The sequence below is a fragment of the Pinus tabuliformis genome, chromosome 1_1 (assembly GCF_031772625.1).
Source record: "Pinus tabuliformis cultivar Carrire ecotype Pingquan chromosome 1_1, CPIR1, whole genome shotgun sequence".
NCBI lineage: Eukaryota > Viridiplantae > Streptophyta > Pinopsida > Pinales > Pinaceae > Pinus > Pinus tabuliformis.
In genome coordinates this window covers 709,165,308-709,182,359 of record NC_142297.1, presented here as the reverse complement: position 1 = coordinate 709,182,359, position 17,052 = coordinate 709,165,308, and positions in this window count along the sequence as shown.

Below are 17,052 nucleotides of genomic sequence, written 5' to 3'. Positions count from 1 at the left end.
TAAGGTGAGCTCAATACCTGCAAAACACGGCACAGAAGGGCTCCATCTTCTCTGACCGCCCACCCTTTGGCGGGATGCAGAAAATCTTCAGCAGCAACCGACACAGCATCAGTTCGGCCGCATACGGGCCTCTGTGGCGGAGTCTTCGCAGGAATTTGATTAGCGAAGCCCTGAGACCTTCAGCGATGAACGCGTTTGGGGAGGTGAGGGAATGGGGCATCGGCCGCCTGGTGGAATACCTGAGGAATGAAGCGGCTCGGAAAGGGGGAGCGGTGAGCGTCGCGGATCAGTTCCGAAACGCAGAGGAAGACCGAAATGTCAGAACTGAATGGGACAGATGTCAGGTTCATGAATTAACAAACATAACAATGAACAGAAATTGCAGGATTTCCCGCTGAATGTGTGGACGCCTGTCAGCACGAGATTGCAGAACTCCCGGTTGTGTCGCTTTATTCCGACGCCACGTGTCAGCATGAGGAACAAAGGGACGACGAAAGTCCCTTTCAAAGGAAGGCCTATCGGCCTAATTATCAAATTTCACATAAATTTGGTAAAATAGATAATATAGAACATTTAAACTATGAAATAAAATAATATTGTTGATGTAAAATGAAAATAAATAACTATAATTTTTCATTTGATGGGAATAGGTCAATCAAAATATTTATTTTAAAATAATAATATTTTAATTATTGAAATAAAATAAGATTGTTAATTTTTCAGTGGATAGGAATAGGTCAATGAAAATATTTATTTTAAGATAATAATATTTTAATTATTGAAATAAAATAATATTGTTAATTTTTCATTTGATGGGAATAGGTCAATCAAAATATTTATTTTAAGATAATAACATTTTAATAAATTAGTGTTATTTTTTTCATCATTGTAATCGCAGGATAATGAGCATGCATTTTTCACTTATTTTTCATTTATGTTAAACAGTTTATTTTAAAAACTAAAAATGGAATTTTGTTAAATTGTTTATAAAATTGAATAGTTATTCATGATAAAAGTTTATATTTGATTAGTTCTAAAAGATAGTTAGTTGTTTGAGTTCCAGTTGTTAAGTATCTTGCCATTGAGAGGTCATGGAGTCAAATCTCTTAGATCCCTGGCCTGGATAACCACACTTGAATTTTTTTCATCTAAACATTTATAATAATAATAAACCATAATGCAAACCTTGAATTTGAATTTAATAAGATTTTTAACTTTATATATCATAATTTCTTAAAATCATTATAAAAAGCATTAATGTAATGAATTTTATAGTATTTTTTATTATTATATATTTTCTATATATCATTATAAAATCATTAATATAACTAGTAAAACTCAAAACATGAATTCAATTATATTTTATATAATATTTTTCTTATTTGATCTAAATTTAATATATATATTAAAAAAATAAATATAAGAATAGTATAATCTTATCATAAAATGATATTTTTTTAATATATAAATAAAAGTTCAATATTCCAGGATGGGGTAGAGGATCATCACATGAGTGAGGGGATTGGGGTGGTTGCCACTTGACTGATTCACGAGATCATTAAGGGGTGATGTGATCTACCCCATGCTTTATATGTGCAAAGGATGATTCTTTTCATTATGACTCATGTTGTTAGCTTGCAATTTCTAGATCATTCGAATGGTTTATTCATGAATGTATGTGGAGCAGGGCAAGCGTGGGTCACATGAGAGCCACTTCGGTATTGCTGTGAGTTTGAGTTATGGTTTGGCTAAAGGCATTAGCTTGGTTCTCAGGGAGTCTACAAAGGAATGCTTGGAATAAAAAAGGGTTTCTAAAGGTTTTTTGTGTGCTTCCTTACAAAGGCGAAAGCTTTTCATCTCAGGGTGCACTTGTATTTGGTCATTTCTCAGTGGTCGCCAATCTTAAAACGACAATTGGTGAGAAGTTTGCCTTTGATAATCGTGAAAAGCCTAGTAGTGTTCAGAGGGTCACTGTGGCTCAATATTTTGGAGCTAGTCTGGGGTTTGGTTTTCTCTTTTGTTCCAACCCGCATACTGAGGTAACCCTATGGCTTTGAATTTGTATGTATGGACATCTAGTTATTATTAGTTGCCTGGTGTTTTTGGGACTTATTATCCCTTTTCTAGTAGAGTTAATGGGTACCCAGTGACTCAATCATACCTATTCCCTCTTGAATTTTGTGTCTTTGTATGGATGATTGTCCATCGCCTTCACCTCTTGTGCACCTTTCTTTCGTGGCAGCGGATCTGGTGTGTTGGTTCTATTTCGATATTTTTTAATTTTCCAGTAGGGGTTTCAAGTGAGGTATCTGGTATGTGGTTTTGAAGAAGTGGGGAGAGTCTTGACCCCTGTAATTGCAGGAAACTTTAGTTTATATTCTTGAAGTGTAACTATCTTTGGTCATTAGGGAAGCACATCTGTGGCCTTCTCGGGGTTTACAAAGTGTTATGGATTTTCTGGTTTATGATGCCTCGACAACGAGGCCATCACTGTCGAGGTGCTGGAGTGTGGCTAGTCTACTAAGACTCACTCTGAGGCTCTTGCTTAAGAGGCGACAACTGTCTACTAGGCTGAAATCCCCCCATGCATATAGGTGAATATTCAAAGGCATGAGAGAAATGCCCATAGGGAAAGATAGACAATGTCACATTCTGAGGTTTTGGAAGAAGTTTCTCATTGTCTCCTGGACCGTGGGCACACCAGGGGTAGGAGAAATTGTTAACCTTCATTGGCCGCTGAAAAGCTACTGGGGCAAGTTTTAAGAGAGAAACATGATGATAGAAATGAGATCACCACATTCCTTAATGAACTTCAAAGTAATCAATGGAGAATGCAGGACAACCTAGATTGTCTGAAAGCATATGGAAAATCACATTAAGTGTGAACTCAAGTTCCCAACACCTTCGTGCATTGGGCTGGAAAATCCTGCTCCTGTAACGTCTTTAAATCGTAAATATCTATCCTTTTGATGTGTTTATGGTGTTTATTTGGGTCTCTGGATATATGGTATGACAGGTTATACAATCCTTGTGGTTGGATGTAAGAATTTTGCTAGTTAACATATTAGCCAACCAAATTGGTTAGAGTAAGGTTGATAAATTTTGGAAATCTAACTATGTAACACCCCTTTATTAATGAAAAAATCCCAACTTACAAAAAAAAGATTAAAAAAAAAAGATAAAAAGAAAAAGAAAGTTTAATATCAATATGAATTGAGAGTAATATAATCTTATAATAAAATGATAAATTTCTTTTCTGGTATAAAAATCTGATAAAATTTAATGTAAATTAAAAATGGTTTATGGGGCAATTTTTACTTTTTACTATTTTTATAAAATATATTCCTATCCTTAAAAATTATCAAAATTTTAGATTAATAAAAAAAAATTGCTTCTCTTTATTACTAGATTCCTAAAATGGAAAAGATGTTTGTCATTAGAATAAATGCCTCCTAGTATAAACGCCTTCTACTAAATATGGTATCATTGGTTTTGCTATGAATGGTATGTTTTTTGTTTGCATCATTTTCTAATTAAAAATTCAAATTCTTTTGTTTGTCATTAGAATAAATACCTCATATTATTAAAGAATAAATGTTTTCTACTAGTGGTTTTACTATCAATTATATGTTTCTTTGTTCGTGTCATTTTCCAATTAATTTTTATTCGTTTGTGTTGAAAAATGTGTAACTAGGTTCGGTCTTCATAAGTATGAAATGTATTCTTGTAAATATAAAATGAAAAAGAAATTATTATTATTATTGGAGCATGGGTTTCACGCTCAAGTTCTTTTATTTTATATAGGTCAAGCACCCATTAAGTGCTTCTAGGGTTTGTCCTAGGTATAAGAGTCATTGTCATATATTGAAGACCCTATGGGGACATTGTAAATTGTAAAGAAAAAATTATTTTGTCTTTAAAGTGTCAATATACCTCTAAGATCAAGTCGTCCTAATGAGCTATCAAGTTGGCCTACATGAAGAGCCACGTCCACCCTTGAGGAAGCTTATATATAAGAAGAACTCGTCCTCCATTAGGATAACTCACTCACTCATCTCTTATTCGAAGAAGCAGAAGAAGATGAAATCAAGAAGGAAGTGTGAAGAAGAGGAGGTCAAAGAAGTCGAAGTGTTTTTGGGCCTTATCTTTTCTTCTGGAAAGATTGAAGTTAGGGTTTTCTGTGCTAGATCTCCTGGGGTTTGATCTTGGAAGCAGAAGAGAAGGAAAGGCAAGAAAATGTCTCTTAGGGAATCTTACTAGCCCTAGGAATCAAGTCAAGGCAAGCGAAGTCAAGAGGAAGGCTATTAGAGGGAGATCGAAGTCTCTTAGAGAAACAAAAACAGTTGCAGTAGTTGCTAGTGTTAGAAAATTATATATTACAGAACAATGAAACATATAAAATATTGCAGAAATATATACACAGAAAACGCATAAAACAAGAGAGACATAAATATACGTGGTTCACCCAATTTGGGCTACGTCCACGGAGAAACAGCCAGTCCTTCTTTTATTATATTATCCAACAAACTGAAGCAATACAACCTACAACAGATCTGCTGTAACTCCCTCTTCACTCTCAATTTCCTCTCTCTTCCTCACTCAGAATACAGATATACATATACACAATACAATTCCCTCATATATAGTGAGGGGTTGCCTTCTAGGGAAAAAATCCTTAAATTAAACATAACTTCTACTGTCAGATCATCTGCCTAATGAACAGCCCAGATTGACTAGAAATTAGACTTTTACAAGGCAATTTTACATCTATTTCTAGCTTCGGGGGCGCTGCCCCTGAACCCTCGCCGGGGGACCACTAGCCCCCGGAACCCCCAGCTGGGGGGATTAGCCCCCCCCCCCCCCCGGGACCCCCGCGAGGAGACAAGTCCCCCCCGCACTCCCCGTGTGGAGGGGTGTACAGTCTTCCTGGGGTATACATTTGGGCTGAAACCTTTGAATACAGAAGATAATCAGGCTCCACACCCAACAATCTCCCACTTGGAGACTGATTATAGCAACTCCACTGCTGCTTCATTTGCTAGACAATGACTCCACTTTCGACCTGGCTGTTCCTCATCTTCTTCATCATACTTGAAGACCAATTCAAACTGAGCAGATTCTCAGTTTCTCCCTGGTTACAACTTTTGTTAGCATATCTACAAGATTCTGGCTAGTGTGTATCTTTTCCAGCTTCAACTAGTCAATCTTCCGATGCTGACCGTATGAAATGGTACTTGAGCTGTATATGTTTGGTCTTGGAATGAAATGCAGAGTTATTTACAAGATGTATGGCACTCTGGCTGTCACTGTATAACCTGCCCAATCCTGCTTCTTACCCAATTAATCCAAAAGCCTTTGTAACCAGATCATTTCTTTACTAGCCTCTGTAGTAGCAACATACTCTGCTTCTATTGTTGAAAGTGCAACAACACTTTGGATTTTTGAAACCCAACTGACAGCTATTCCACCTACAGTAAATACATATCCTGTAGTGCTCCTCCTGTTATCTCTGTCACCTGCCATATCTACATTGACATATCCCTGTAGAGCAATGTTTGAACCACCAAAGCATAATGCTTGATTTGTGGTACCTCTCAAATACCTGAGAATCCACTTCACCACCATCCAATTTTCTTTTCCTGGATTGTTCATGTACTTGCTTACAACTCCCACTGCATGTGCAATATCAGGCCTTGTGCAGACCATTGCATACATTAAGCTTCCAACTGCTAATGCATATGGAAATTTAGATATATGAGCCATTTCTTCCTGAGTCTTGGGACACGTCTCCTTACTTAATTTGAAATGGCTAGCCAAAGGTATACCAACTGGTTTTGCATTCTGCATATTAAACCTTTTCAACACCTTTTCTATGTACTCACTTTGAGACAATGTTAATTTGTGATTCTTCCTGTCTCTAGTTATTCTCATACCAAGGATTTGTTTTGCAACACCCAAATCCTTCATTGCAAATGAGTTTGCCAATTTCCTTTTGATCACATTTATTTCCTGCATGTTAGAACCTGCAACAAGCATGTCATCTACATACAATAACAATATAATATAGCTACCATCATTTTGCCTTTTGAGATAAACACAATGATCAGAGTGACACCTAGTATAACCTTGTACAGACATAAACCTGTCAAATTTTAGATACCACTGCCTTGGAGCCTGTTTTAAGCCATACAAGCTCTTCTTCAACCTGCACACTAGTTTCTCCTTCCCTTTTACCTCATATCCTTGTGGATGCTGCATATATATCTCTTCCTCCAAATCCCCATGGATAAAAGTTGTCTTTACATCTAACTGCTCAAGATGCAAATCTTCAACTGCTACTAGACTTAAAATAGTTCTGATTGAAGTCATTTTAACAACAGGAGAAAATATTTCATCAAAATCAACACCTTTCTTCTGTGTAAACCCCTTCACCACAAGTCTAGCTTTGTACCTCTGTTTTCCTCCATCTTCTTCCTTCAGCCTGTACACCCATTTATTCTGCAATGTTGTTTTACCTGCAGGCAACCTGATTAAGTCCCAAGTCTGGTTATGTGCTAAGGAATCCATCTCTTCTTTCATGGCTTGTTCCCAGTTCTTCCTGGTTTCTACCTGCACTGCTTCTTCATAACATTCTAGTTCACGAGAATCAATCAGCAATACATAATATAATGAAGGAGAGTATCGTTCAAGGGGTCTACTTATCTTGGTAGATCTTCTAACACCACTTTCAGGTGTTTGAAGTGCTTGTTGCTATTGTGGTTGTTGTTTTGGCTGTTGATCATTATGATTTTTAGGCACCATCACTTTTCCTATGATATCGTCAAGCACTATGTATTCTTTGTTTTCCTTTTCCTGCAACTAATTCTTATACAAGATATTTTCATTGAATATTACATCTCTGCTCCTAATGATTTTTTGATTTTCATAATCATATAAGTGATAACCAGAATTATTAAAACCATATCCAATAAAGGTACATTTCTTTGATTTTGCCTCAAGCTTTGTGCTATTTTCTTTGTTAATGTGGACAAAGGCTTCACAACCAAAAGTCTTGAAAATTGAGTAGTTTACCTTTTTACCTGTCCATGTCTCCTTTGGAATACCACCATCCAAGGAACTTGAAGGCCCTCTTTTTATTAGATAAACAACAGTATCTACAACATCTGCCCAAAATTGTAAAGGCAATCCTGCATGCAATCTCATGCACCTTGCACGCTCCATGATTGTCCTGTTCATCCTTTCTGACACACCATTTTCTTGTGGTGTTCCTGGAACTGTCTTCTCTCTGTGAATTCCATTCTCTAAACAGTACCTATCAAACTCTTTGCTGCAATATTAATCTCCATTATCTGATCTAAGACACTTCAACCTTTTCCCTGTCTCATTTTCAACCAAAGCCTTCCATTTCTTAAAAGTATCAAATACATCAGATTTGTTTTGAATATAATAAATCCAAGTTTTTTTGGTTGCATCATCAATAAAAGTAACATAATAATGATAGCCACCAAGAGATGATACCTGAGCAGGTCCCCATACATCTGTATGCACAAGCTCTAATTTTTCGCTCTTCTTTTCTTTCCCAACTCTAAGGAATCTGACTCTCTTCTGTTTTCCATAAACACAATTCTCACAAAATTTTAAATCAACATGCTTCAAACATGGCAACAAATTTCTTGAGTGAAAAATTTTCATCCCCTTCTCACTCATGTTCCTGAGCCTATTAACAGAATTAGAAATACCATTGCATAAATACAATGTATCAACCTTTTCTCCTTTCGCTATTACTAGGGATCCTTTAGTGACCTTCTAGGTTTTATCTGTGAAAGTACTTACACAACCTTCACCTCCCAACGGCCCTGTTGAAATTAGATTTTTCTTTAGATCTGGAAAATGCCTTACCTTCTTCAATAGCCATTGATTTTCATTTTGCTGTTTTATGAAAATTGTACCCATTCCAACGATTTTACAGGGTTTATCATCACCCAATCGAACCCGTCCAAAACCTCCTTGAACATAATCATGAAAATGTTTCCTATCAGGTGTGGCATGGAATGAAGCCCCTGAATCTACCACCCAGACATCAATAATATTTTCTAATGAAAGAATCAAAGCATCTTGCAACACATCACCTTTTACATTCGCTTCATGATTGTTTTCTTGTTGCGCGTCTCCTTCTTTTCCCTTCCAAGACTTGCAATATTTCTTCAAGTGTCCTTTCTTCACGCATTTCCAGCACACTATCCCCGATCTGGACTTGGATCTGCCTTTTCTTGACTTACTGCGATATCCTGGGCTCTTTCCTCTTTCCATTTTTCTCCCCCTAGTCTCTGCAGTCAAAGCTTATCTGATGCTTCACCGGAGCTTTTCCATTGCATTTCCTCGCTAAGGATTGCACCGACAACATCATCAAACTTTAAAGTACTAGATCCAGAGACAGAGTTACTAATGGCCATAACTAAACCATTCCAACTTTCTGGCAATGAGCACAGAAATAACAAAGCCCCAACTTCATCATCAAAATTTACCTCTACAGAACTTAACTGACTTGTAACTATATTAAAATCATTTAAATGGTCTACAATAGATCCACCTCCTGACATCTTCATATTAAAGAAACGCTTCATAAGAAATACCTTATTTGAGGCCGAGGGTTTTTCATATAGTTTGGCTAGTGCTGACATTAAACCCTCTGTTGTCGTTTCCTTTGAAATATTAAATGCTACCGACGCCGCTAGGCACAGCCGTATTGTTCCAAGTGCTTTTCTGTCGAGAATATCCCATTTTGTGTCTGTCATACTCGCCGGATTCTTTGTCTTTCCACTCAATGGTAGGCACAGATCTCTTTGATACACATAATCTTCCATCTGCATCTTCCACAGCTGGTAGTTTTCGCTGTTGAATTTTTCGACTCTAAACCTACCATCTTTCGCCATTGCTCCCACTCGAACCAGGAACCGTTCTCTCCTGCGAGTTTATCAGCCAAATAGACCTTCGGCTCTGATACTAGTTGTTAGGAAATTATATATTACAAAGCAATGGAACACATAAAATATTGCAGAAGTATATACACAGAAAATGCGTAAAACAAGAGAGACACAGATATATGTGGTTCACCCAGTTTGGGCTACGTCCACGGAGAAACAGCTAGTCCTTCTTTTATTATTGAAGAGATACAACCTACAGCAAATCCGCTGTAACTCCCTCTTCGCTCTCAATCTCCTCTCTCTTCCTCACTCAGAATACAGATATACATAGATGCAATACAATTCTCTCATATATAGTGAGGGGTTGCCTTCTAGAGCAAAAATCCTTAAATTAAACATAACTTCTACCGTCAGATCATCCGCCTAATGAACAGCCCGGATTGACTAGAAATTACTAGACTTTTACAAGGTAATTTTACATCTATTTTTAGCTTTAGGGGCGCTACCCACGAACCCCCACCGGGGGACTGCTAGCCCCCGAACCCTTGTGGGGGGGACAAGTCCCCCTCACACCCCCCCGCGTGGAGGTACATTCGGTTGAAACCTTTGAATACAGAAGATAATCAGGTTCCACACCCAACAACTGGGCAGCAACATTTCAGATCTACTAGGAGGTCGAAGATATTGCAACAATAGGTCGTGGTAGACTTGATCTTGAAGAGTATTTGTCTGGGTCTAGGTCATGGTATTCTTCAATTGAAAGATATGAAAGATAAGAGGAGATTTACGGGTATTCCCCTAAAGAGGAAGGGTTTTGGCCGTGGCTTGCAGCCTATATACTATGTCATTGTGCTCATTGTTTTGGTAGTTGTTTGATGTATTGCACGTTGGAATAATAGCAAACAAAGCTAATAAGAAAAAGGTAACACAGACAATTATCTAGTTAAAAGAATTAACATATTCATTGCCCTATTGAATTCTCAACATGGTATTAGAGATTTGGTTCTCTAAGGGCATCACTAATATCTCCTCAACAATGAACAAATTCATCAAGCAAATTGCAAACCATCTCAAGAAAGGTATCAAGGAAGCATGGAGTTTCTTATTCTCTGCAAAGAATGTATCATTCAAAGAAAGGGATGAAGGTCTCTTCTTAGCTCTCTCTAGTACATTTCAAGACAAAGACATATGGGTAATTGATAGTGGTGCATCAAGGCACATGACTGGCCACTCCCACTGATTGAAGACCTTATCAAAAGGAAAATATGCTTACTCTGCGGAACTTGGAGACAACAAGAGCTATCACGTGAAGGGAATTGGATCAACTTCCATAAAACTCCAAGATGGAAGCAACATCCACCTCAACAACATTATCTTTGTTCTAGGTTTGCATAAAAAAATACTTTCTATTTCAATTTTAGAAGACAAAGGAGATAGAGTATCCTTCATTGATGGAAAAGAAGTTGTTTGGGGAAAAGACTCAAGCATAGATCAAGCAAAAGTTATTGGTATCCGAGAAGGAAGGATTTACAGATTAATATCTCTCATAAACCAAGCCCTAGTTCACATTGAGATTAGTCCATATGAACTTTGGCATCAAAGGTTTGGCCATCTGCATTTCAAAATATTTCCAACTTTAAGTTCCATAGTAGGTGGAATATCGAATTTGAAGGATGGTCATGAAGGTGTCTGTAAGGGATGTGCATTGGTCAAGAATACTAAAATACCATTTGCTTCACAATCGAAAGAAATCTTGGATCTCATTCACTATGATGCATGTGGCCCTATGACTCCAAAATATCTTGGACTCCAAAATATTTCCTCTTTCATCTCTTAAAACCCCGCCATGACCCGCAGTACCTGGGTTGCCCTTTGAGGCACCATCAATATTGAATTTCAAAAAACCCTTGGGGGGGGGGTGCCAAAAATCAAGCTCAGAGTCTCTAATGAGAATCTTCCTATCCAGGCCCTGAGGAATGAGACCCTGCAACCCTAGCTGACAGAGAATCCTCAATTCTAGTGCCGAAGGTGGATTCTTAGGGAGATTTCTGACTATAGTACCCACTGTCTCCTTAAGTTGTTTTAAGATCTGTTCCAAAAGGTAAAGGGATGGTTTTTTTACTTCCTTGAAGATTCTGTTATTCCTTTCTTTCCAAATATTCTAGATAATGAAGCTTGGCGTTAGAGCCCAAGCTGAGCCAAGAACTTCATTATTCGAAAAATTGCTTCTCCACTTGTTTAGGGTGTTGATGATGCTCCCTTTGTCCCTATCTGACTGTTGGAAAATGGTGGCAAAAGAATCCCACAACCTGGAGGTAAAGGTGCAATTGTTGAGAAGGTGCTCCATTGTTTCCTCTTGAGCTTCACATAGTTGGCATCTGGAAGGCCCCAGAACACCCCTCTTCCGAATATTATCCCAAGTCAAAATCTTCCTATGCTGGACCAGCCACATGAAGAGTTTAATTTTCATCCAACCTTGATGCCTCCATAGTCTTTGCCACGCTTTGTCCGGAGCCTGGGAGGTCAATCCAAGGAGAATGAATTTTGCTTCCTTAAGATTAAAGGTACCCTCATTGTTGTTGCCCCATCTCAGCTGGTCATTCCCTCCTGACACTAAAATTTTCCTTCGATCTAACTCTTGCATTAGCATTTCAGCTTTAGCTTTTAAGGGGTTGCCATCCCTGAAATCAAATTTCCTCCATATTCTCCATTTTCCTATACTATTGGTTTGATCCCAGAAATCCTTTACTTTGGATAGTCCTTTAGTATCTGCCTCTGCCTTAAGGTCCTTCAATTCCTCTTTTAACATAATGGGTTCTTGTTGCCATCTGTCCTCCCATAACAGAGCTAAGTTTCCCTCTCTAATTTCCCGGAAGCCGTTATCTTGGACTAGACCTCTGCTTTCCTAGGTCTTGTTTCAAATGTGTGATCCCTAAATATTTCCATCCATCCGTATATGGTCATTACTTTGCCATGAGCTGGCATATTTTTCTTTCCAAATTATAACCAACTGGGCCTTTGGTTCTTTTATCCAATTTAGCCCTTAAAGCCTTGCTTAAAATTTCAGGATCATCCAAACCAAGACCCCCATGGTTTTTAGGTTTGCAGATTTTTTCCCAGGCTACCAAGGACCATTTATTATTTTCTTCCCCCCTGCCCCAGAGAAAGTCTCTTTGTATGGTTCTGAATAGATGCAAGACTCCTTTAGGAGCAGGGAGAGAAGATAGCATGAAAATTGGGATTGATTGAAGAACAACCTTTGTGAGCACCAACCTACCAGCCAAGTTTAAGGACCTCATAGTCCATTTCCTTATTTTATCTTGCAATTTATTAATCACCGGCTCCCAGATGCTCTTGTGTAATGGCTTAGCAGTTAGAGGAACCCCCAAATATATTGAGGGGAGAGATTCCCTTTGAAAGCCCAGAATTTTAGCAATGTTCCTCTGAATAGCAATATTAGTATTGAAGAAAAAAATCTTAGATTTGGAGAGATTAACTTCCATACCTGAAGCCCTGGCAAAGTCGTTTAGGATTTGTTTGTATGCGAGAGCTTCTTTGACTGTGGGGATTCCCTGCAGCATGGTGTCATCAACAAACTGTTGATGAGTCCAAGCCTGTCCCCTGTCAGAAAGTTGGAGACCTTTGATCTTACCAACTTCTTTTGCATGCTTGATAGACCGACCCAGTCCTTCCATCATGAGGATGAAGAGAAAGGGAGAGAGTGGGTCCCCCTGTCTGAGGCCTCTAGAAGGAATAAAAGTCTCAGAAGGAGAGCCATTGACCAGAATTGAGAAGCTGGAGGAAGTAACTAGGGCCAAGACCCATCTCACCCAGTTGTGATCAAACCCAAAAGCAATAAGAATTTTCCTGATATAATTCCAATTCAATTTATCATAGGCCTTGGCAATGTCCAATTGCATGATCATACCAACCTTTCTGTTGCTAGTCAGAGAGTGTACCACCTCATGTGCTTGAATGATATTATTAAGAATTTGCCTTCCTTCTACATACCGGATTGTTCCACAAAAACAAGGGTAGAAAGGAGAGGTTTGAGTATATTGGCCACCACTTTTGATATTATCTTGTAAACCACATTGCATAAAGCTATCAGTCTAAACTTGTCAAGAGTTTGGGCTACCTCCTGTTTAGGGATCAGGGTGATGAAGGAGGTGTTCAGCGCTTTCAAAATAGTTCTATTCATCCGAGAATCTTCTACTACATTCAGAATATCCTGTTTTACAATATTCCAGCAAGCCTTAAAGAAATCTACATTGAAACCATCCGGGCCAGGTTCTTTACCATTTTGCATTTCTTTGAGCACTTCACTAACCTCTTCTTCGGTCACTGGCTTGTTTAGGTTGAAATTGTCCTCTCTGGACACCAGCCTAGGTATATGTCTAGTGAAGTCCCTGATGGAGTTTTCTCTATCATAACAGGTTTCCTTGGCTATGCCTCGAAAGTTCTTAACAAGTACAGCTTCTATCTCTTCATGAGAGTTGTGAAGATTACCTCCCTCGTCCTTGATCAATGAAATTCTATTGTGCGCTCTATTCGCCATAGTGGATCTGTGGAAAAATCTAGTATTGTGTTCTCCTTCTTTGAGCCATTGAACCCTAGATTTTTGCCTCCAAAATATTTCCTCTTGTTTACATAAATTCTCCCAGTCTTGATTATATTTGGTAGCTTGATCATTTCTAGCTTCATCGAAGCCATCTGTGATAAGGGCTTGGTTGAGTTCCTGCATTTTACCCTCCACAGCTTTTTTTGCCTCAAAAATATTGCCATATTCGTTCTTATTCCAATCTTTGAGCCGGAGCTTGATGTGTTTTAGTCTTTTCTGAAGAAGGAACATTCTTGTGCCCTGAATGTTCAAATCTTCTGACCACCATTTGGCTATGTTGCTGATGAAATCTGGATGGGAAAGCTAGATATTTTCAAATCGAAAAGGTCTGTTCCGGGGGGTACCAATACTCTGCACCTCCAGATGAACCGGCCAGTGATCTGAGCCTCCAAAGGGGAGAATTCTTGCTGATATTTCCTTGTCATTGAGCATAAGGTCCTCTGAGATCATGAATCTGTCTAATTTTGAAGCCACCTGAGACTCTCCTCCTCTTTTATTGTTCCAAGTAAAGATGCCATTACTCGTTACAATGTCCACTAACTTCATAATATCTATAAAAGTTTGAAGTTTCAGAGAGTCTTTACTTAGAACTTTGGTTCCCCCTTTTTTCTCCGAAAGTGATTTGATCATGTTGAAATCACCTCCCAAGATCCATGGAATGCCTAAATGTCTATCTCTGAGATCCTCCAGAGAATCTAGAAACTTGAGTTTACCCTCCAGTCTTTGGGGGCCATAAACATTTGTGACCAGGTAGGTTTCCTTATCTCCTACAGGCTGCATGACCACTGATAAATATTCTCTAGATGCCTCAGCATCTAAAATGTCTATTTTTTTTGGATTCCAAAGGGTGAGTATACCTCCTGCTGTATTCTCTGCTTTGACTTCCAGAAACTCATAACGATTGAGCCATTTGCTATGAATCTCTTTTATTTTTTGAATGGAACATTTGGTTTCCTGGATGAAGATCACATCCGGTGTTGTTTGTTTCATTCTATTACTAATTAGTCTCTGTTTTCTTTTACTACCTAGACCTCTAATATTCCAAGAAGTGAACTTCATTATTAAAGATTGGTAAAGGAGTAGCTAGTTAGGTCTTTCATCTTACCTGAGTCTATCATTATCTTTCCACATTCCATCAATAGTTCATTCTGCTTTTTCCTACCTCTTTTCTTTCCTAGGTTCCTCGGTGCTAATTCTGGTATGGTTTTCACCATTTTTACCCCTTCGCTACTCTGCTTTTCCTTGTTTCTGTGCCTCTCCGGCCCTTTGTTTTGGGTTTTCCATATAAATAACTGTTGGACTTTGCTGAACTCTTTTGGAGGTAAAGAGTTTATCCCTTCCTTGGTTCCTTGAATCAAGAAATCCTCCAGATCTAGATTCTCTTTCTCAAGAATCTCCTGAAGTTCTTGGTCCTCCGTTTCCATCTCACTTTGGGTCATCTCATGATCCATCTCCATTTCTGCATCACTCACCATAGTTTCTGTCTGCTGATTTTTATCTGGTGTTTGTTCCCTGTCCTCTTCTTCCCCCCCTCCATTAAACCTTCTCCCTTCGTCTGGTCTGCATTTGTTATCCCTTCTTCCTCTTCAAGAACTTGGAACCTGTTTTGACTGGCTTGTTGCCCTTCTGATTTTTGTATCTTTGGCCCCCTCTTGCTTCCTTTTCCTTTGTTTGCCACTTTATGAAAGTTTTCAGAATCTTTCATTGTGTTAGCTTTACTCTTATTCTCTATTTTAGTGAGAGGGCAGTCCCTAAATAGGTGCCCATGCTCATGGCATTTGCGACATCTGAATGGAATATGTTCGTAATCCACAGTTTGCACCCATTCTTCATCAAATACTTCCAAGATTACCTCATCCGGTAGAGCTCCAGAGAGATCCATCTCCACACATATTCTAGCAAAGGAAGTGTACTTTCCCCTTCTAGTGGCTTCAGAAGCTTTGACAAAACATCCTAACTTATTTCCTATGGCAGATAAGGACTTTGTTTGCCAATAATCAAGACGAAGAGAATAGAGTCTTACCCAAAATGGGACTGAAGTAAAGGTCTCACGCTCCGGAACAAAATTCATGATCCATGGTCTCATATAGAGACCCGCTGCAGCGTAAAAGTAGGGACCTCCTTCAAAAACTCTGTCCTTATCTTCAATGTTTACAAATACCACAATGAAGAAACCCTTTGACCCAAGGTGTAGGTCAATGATTCCTTTTGGTTTCTTGATATTTTATCCACATTTGTAAAACTTTTTCAGTGGGCCATAAACCCATGAATTTACAAATGATAGCATAAGTTTGCATGTGGTCCCTATGCGCCTGCAGAGCCGGATTATTTAAAACGACTCTGGGAGTAACTGCAGCTTTGGGTTTACATGGACCCATGTGTGCTTTGTTTTTTGTTCCCTGTTCCTTGTCTTCTTCCTCATTTTCTTTAGTGATGTTATTCTCCTTTGACTTCTATCCATCTTGTTCCTCTTCACTATTCCTATTCCTTCCCATTGAAGGGCCTCTATCATATTCCATTGGTTTTTTACCCCTGCTGGTCACAGCCTGTTTGTAGGAGGGAGTGGAGCTCCCTCCTTTGCGCCCTTCCATGGAGACCCGCCTCTGCAACAACCTTGAAACTCTAGCTTATTCCTTAACAAATTCTTTCATCCAAAGGTGTTTTTGGAATAGATCAATGCTCGGTTTTCGACAATGGTGGAGAATTCTCAATCATCCTTTCTTAGAAGAGATTCACCATTGGTAATAGTCATCTGAAGAAGTTATGGTATTATTTCTGTCATTCACATTTCGCCGGAAGTCCAAGAACCAAAAAAAATTCGTAATCCGCTGGGTAGAATAATTGTTATCTCCATCACCCATCATCTCAAATTTCAATATGAACTTTATTATGAATTAAAATGATAAAATATCAATTCATTGTATAGGTTGTTAGCTTCCTTATATTTATGCATGGATTTTGAGCCCGTTGGGAGTTCAAAACCGTCCCTAAACCGAAGCGGAGTATGTGAGGCCCACTGTGTACAGAGGTCAGTGTAAAAGTTAAGGTCATATGGTGAACAGATGTCAGGCTTAAACAGAAAAGATGGACGAAAATCGTAGGTAAACTGATTAAAAAAAGGCGTATCGGCTTGATAATTAAATTTTCATAATAAGATTTGGTTGTAAGTGGGGGTCAACAATCTTAAATGGAAGCCCATGATGGGTACTAAATAGGACGTTTTTTTAATTATTTTTAATTATTCGCCCATGATGGCTATTGAATAATACGTTTTTAAAATTATTTTATGTTTTTTTAATCATTCGCCCATGATGGCTATTGAACAAGACTTTTTTTATAATTATTCTATGTTTATTTTATGTTTTTTTTTATTATTCTATATTTTGAAGTTTCTTTTTTTTCACCTAGGTGGAAAAACCTATCAACTCAGGTGTCAAAACCAACAGTGTGGACAGCCATCTCTGGCTGCTATCCGCGAATGTCAGTTTGACTCATCACAGTTAGATA